A 5,924-nucleotide genomic window follows, 5' to 3' on the forward strand; every position below is an offset into this window, starting at 1 on the left:
ACTACACAAGAAACTTCCTTTTTTGAAGGTGAAGAGACTTCCAAATTTAATTGTAGACATAAGTCTAGTAGATCTTAATTAACATACCTACCATATCCTCTTTATAAGTTGTAATACGACCACAAAGGTTTTGTAGAGATTCCGGTAGAGCTCCATGCAATATTTTGCCATAGATAGTAGGTACTCGACACGTCTATGCCTCACAATGCAGTGCCTAGCTCACGTATGCATTAGTTTACCAGCAAAACAATCCACTGCCCTCTCCACTACCTTCCTTGCATTCTCTACCCTCCTGCGCTGCAACCAATTCCCATGCCACTACTTCAAGCAAAGCTGGTTGCCCCATCCACCAGCCAACTCCCTAACTGCCTTCCAAAACTGAATAGAAGCTTACCACTTCTCCTTTGATATGCGGTATCCGGTACAGGGATACCAACCCCGCGTTCTATGTTTCATGCTCCAAGTCCTTGCGGATTAAACAATGTGTTTACGCCTACGGTAACAAGCGAAAGCCTAAAGACGTTGTCCAACCTCACCAAATGTGTATCACATGCCAAGCATTAAATGATGACATTAAATAAGCCTGAGAAGTCACTAATTCGATAAGCAATTCTTTTGCGTATTTTATGATACCCTGTCATTAGGAAAGGGTCTTTTTGTAACTACCTAATCGACTAACTTACTGATTTACTGATCAACCTGCTTACTTGCGATGAGAAACAACCTTTGTATTACAATATTTGTCACACCAACGAGCGTTTCACTGATCTCGACCACACCGTTCACACTCTTTAGGCTCCCACCACTTCATCACGATCTGATTACTTGGGGAAGGTCGAACAATTACGGGTGAAATTCATGTACAAGATATAACACTTGGAAGATAACACAATAGTTCATACCAAAAAAAAGCTAGCTGTGAAATGATCTCTTAGAGCATTTTATGATGGGAGGGGTGAAGATGCTCTCTCATCCTCATACTCTTTCTCCGCAGTGATGATTTTTGGATACAAAATAGACCAGAGAGTTGGAAAATAGAAATGAGATAGTGTTAGAGATGCTTTGGGCTAGACTTCATGTTTCTAGGGCCAAGGCATTGCATAAAAGTAAAAATCAAGTGTATCGGGTTGGAAAGGCATCATGGACGACAGTTGCGGTTCTTTCATCGAATTAAAAGTTTTCTATCGCCATTTGGTTTTTAGTAAAAAAAAATACTACTACTGAATGCCGCACACAAACCGATTTTTGAAGGGCTTGTTAAAAGAGTAAAAGGGTTAATAAGGTCTACAACATAATTTGGGCCCTCAGAGCTACGCCCAAACTCTCTCCTAGCTCATGTCTGTGTCGCCACTTCCTGGCCATCTTTCCAAGTTATTCTCGCCATTGAGAAAGCAGAGAAGCCCCATTTTTTCAAGTTTTCCTAATTTTTCACTCTTTTAATCGAAATAAAAGTACTTGTTCTTTAAGTGTGACAACAACTCGCTAAGCCGTGGCATCACGACGTCGTAAGCCGTTACGAAAAAGTTGGGGATTAGTAAAAGTCGCCCTGATTCAACGAAGCTTTACTAATCCTCCCATGTCGTCGCTCACTGCAAATTTAGCCATCTAATCAGATACCTTTTGCTGTACGACGTTTTCATACGGGCGTAAAAATACGTTAAATAACTAGGAAGAGGTGTTATACTCTTCTCAAGGGATAAAAGGGTGTCGAGTAAATATCACCACGTTGTCAACACTGCAGTGCCCAGGTCACCTCTGACGAGGTTACAAAGTGTGGATGCACGGAAGTAGTCCTATTGCACACCACAACTGGCCTCCGTGACACCAGTGTGGAGGTCTAATTGTAGGTGGCCGAAAGAACCCGCGAAATCTACCAGGTGATAGGGGCAATAAGTTTGTTTTGTTTGGCAGTTTCATCATTAAATGTATCGTAAATCCACTTCAGTCTTCTAATCATACCTACATTACTTCTTGGCCATCTGAGAGTTGATTTGTGCCCTTTTATCAACTTGGTATTAGGGAGAGGAAGGGGGAGAAAGGAAATGAACTCAATGCTGGCTACTGCCCCGAATTGCCAACCAGTCCGCATTGTTCCATTTTTAACATTAATATGCATTCACGCTCACTGTTGAAATGGGAGAATGGAGGGTGAAGTAGAGTACACATTTATAGTCGGAGAAACACTTAGGTGGTTATTACTTTAGTAAATGTCCGACGCCAAAAGCCCGATCTTCGCAACTGAGTGTTCCTTGGCTCTGACCGCTCTCTTGCTCTGACAGACACCAAACCTTCGAACCTGCACCGCTATTGTCACGACACAAGGGATCGACCAAACAAAACACTGAACAGGGCTGATGAACGTGATTTGATGACACTATTCGATGGTGCGTGTTTTGGCTGTCGCTTCTGTTGGACTTGGAAGGCTGCACCATCACTTATTTTCTATTAACAATCTGTAAGATGAGTGTTGTGGTAGCGTTATCTCCGATGGTACTAGAATTTGTCACATTAATCAATCACGGAGGTGGTGGAGTGGAGGAAGGCTTGAGTGTGGGTGGCACGAAGAGAACCCTGTTTCCCATTGATGTGATGTGTGAGTCTATTTATGCGGGATTGGAAATGCCCACGCAAACACACGTCCTTCCTTCTGTTGCCTTTCCCATGAAGTGTGTTAGTCGTGACACTTTGAGTGACTGCTACAAGAACACTTTCAACCACCACGATGGTAAATGATTAAGTTGGAATTGAGTGCGATGAAGTGGCAACGTCTGATGGTAGTGGTGCAGCTTGTCTATTTTGATAGGGTTGCGCCTGTCAAGTCTTTTGTTTGCACTGTGATTGTCAATTGCTATTCTGAGAGACAAGTACCTTAAAGTAAGATGAATTTGGATGCGAGCGTTAAATGAGGCACAGCTCTTCATAACTTCGTCCAGATGTCACGCCTTCTTCCTAATTTGTTGCCCTTTTTAGCACTACCTAATCGTCTCTACTCTGGCTGCACCGTGCTCTAATATCATACGAAAGCTAGGAGATGATCAGTTAAAAAGTATCATTTAATCGTTTTGAATAGGCATAATTACCTATCGGAAGTACAAAGCTCATGGCAAAACGGTAATCGCGCTATCCCCTTAAAAGCAAAGATTCTTCCTTCTTTCTTTTCCGCCTTGTGAGCGATTTAAATACACTTCAACCGCGCAGAGCATTCAAGTCAAAGAAGACTTCGCATTTTGTTGCTTTACAAAGACATACGGCTATGTTGCTACTATACAGCGCATTACAAGGCGGCAATTATGTCGTAGACCAGGTCACACACTGTTGGCCAGGAGGACTGGCATCAGTGATAGGTGCTACCATTCATTCAACAGGGTGAACTGACGAGCCAAGTTTCTTGTCAACGGAGGTAAGAAACATCGCATCAAACGGTCGTTCCTATCAACATTCAGGCAGCACACTGAAAGTCTATCTGATCCCAGACGTCTGATCAACCCATAATCTGTTGTATAAAGAAGGTGTAAAAAGACGTCTCTTTTTTAGAAATGGTGAACACAGCCATTTAGAAAAGTTAGCTACTTCGAAAAACCAAAGCAGGCTGGGTGCTAAGACAGCTTTACGTTTTTGATCTGTACAGAAGAGTTGAAGGTGTATTTTGGCATGAACAGGATAGCTCGCTAAAAGTGGCAAAGCTTAACTATACAATTTCACCTCAAGGGTCAGAACTTCAGCACCGATGAGGAGATGTACCAGGCTACCATATGGTATTTCATCTGCAATGACAAAAGGTGCATATTTGTCATGGCAGGGGAAATACGTCGTAAATTAAATGTGGTTTTGATTCCTTAAACCCTGACCACTACTCTCATAAGTATTTAGAAGGGTCTGAAACAGCACTGAAAATACGGGGTAGAATTTCCACATCCGTTACAGTTCACTAATATTAAGCTCTTCACACCAACTCTATCCCATCTCCTCTAGTCCTCCATGGAATATTGTGACCAATTAAAGACGATTCCAAAAGTGAATTTTACATAACTATTCTGCAAGAAGGAAGTCGTCAAGTTCATCTCCATCCTTTTGAGGAGGTGGAGATAAATGAGGGGTATGCAGACAAAGCAAGCGAAAGAGTTCACTCAAACACAATATATTTGGTAATGCAAGAGCTTTTCGCCGCAGGATCACAATTTTGTAACAGGAAGAGGCTATGTCAAAAATGGGGAAAAAAGTACTGCAGGAAAAGCCCTAACAAAGTCCCTTTTGCCCACATTTTTGGCTTTAAAGGCTTGAACAATGTTGTCAGTGAATGGGGTGCTTTAGATTCGTAGGGATAAAGTCTTCCTCAAAGTGTCGGTTAATTTTTTTTGCTTAAAACTAACCCAGTCTACAATCCCACAAAGTTGCTTTTCTCTGTAGGTTTAGTGGATTAGGCGAGGCTTTCAAATTAAATCGATACCTTTCAATTTAAAAGGTACAAGGTAGTATAATTTTCAAGGAGTGTGACCTGCATTGGTTTTTCCACGCAAAATCATACTGCATCCAGACAAACATCTGAAAAGCAGCTTTGTGGTAGGGAGATTTGCCTATACAATTGAACCATCTCAGAACAGCAGACCTGTCATGGTATGGAGTGTGCTAACTTTTAAAATCGGAAAGGCTTGCGAAAGACAGTGCTATGTTCACCATTCGACGGACGCTTATAGGTTGGCTAGGCGTCCGGGATATGAAGTGCCTTCTACATGCCGGTCGAATGTTCACCAGAACAACTCTCAAGACTGTGGCTGAGGAACAAAAGTACCACGGCCGTGATCGTCCACCACACTACTGTGCTTGCAGTCGTCTGTTGATACGAGTAGGCATCTACAGATTAGATGGTACACCTTTGTCCACAAAAAGCTTCGCCGCTGTTGCATGCACTCATACATCTCGTGGATTGCAGCGACACTAGTCAAATCATAGCCATTAACAGCTTTTTGTCACCTATCAAAGTCACCCAAATGGCTTTGTGTATTTTCAGTTGGGACAAGAAAGAGTAAAGGGGAAAAACGTCTGGGCAACCTGCTAAATCGTCTCTGACACAATCCCTGCCGTTAAAAAAAATGGATAAGAAATTAGTTACAAGCATTTGGTATTCTCTTTGATTCATTATCCACTGGCTAGACATAATTCATGAGCATGATTAGGTAATGCTTTCAGACCAGAAAGTCATCCTGTCGACGATGAAGCCGCTACCCGGAGGCCTTCTCCTGGTATGTCAAAAGGCTTTGTTACTATTTCATAGTAAACATGATTAATTACAATTAATCTTATATGATTCACTACAAGTTTTCCTTGCTTGCACGAACTGACTTTGCATATTCGAAATCTCGGTGAGCGGGAACCAAAAAATTGTGGATTCGCGATTACCCACAGCATCAAAGCGTAATAATATTCTGTAGGAAAAAGAAGATCTTATTTTACCAGTCATGAATGAATGTAAAGTAAAGGAAGGTAAGTATCATGCGCAAATAATCCTTTAACTTGGGAACTGCTTTGATGTAGACGCTTAAAATGGTGGAAAAAACAAGAGCGCTTTCCTTACTTTCCAAAACCTAACTGCATGTTTTTGGGTGCTTCTTCCTTTTCGTAGTAATTTTGAAGGCAATTTGAGAAAATCAGAAGCTTTTAACCCTGGGATGACGTAAACTAGTTTCTTCCGGTTGGTGGATCCCTGCTTTGACGGTTCGATTGCATCAAAAAATTGTCCAGTTCTCCCATAACAATGGATCAAGCATCGAAAACAATCTGTTAGACGACTGCACTCATACTGTAACATCGACGGTTACTTAGGCAATGGACTGATACGGTGCAGTGAATATGACGGACCCAACAGATCCACAGCCTCTTCAACTGTTGTTCTTCTGCTTACAAGACCTAATATCCGAACTCCCTCG

The sequence above is a fragment of the Echinococcus granulosus genome (genome assembly GCF_000524195.1).
Source record: "Echinococcus granulosus chromosome Unknown EG_S00051, whole genome shotgun sequence".
Taxonomy (NCBI): Eukaryota; Metazoa; Platyhelminthes; class Cestoda; order Cyclophyllidea; family Taeniidae; genus Echinococcus; species Echinococcus granulosus.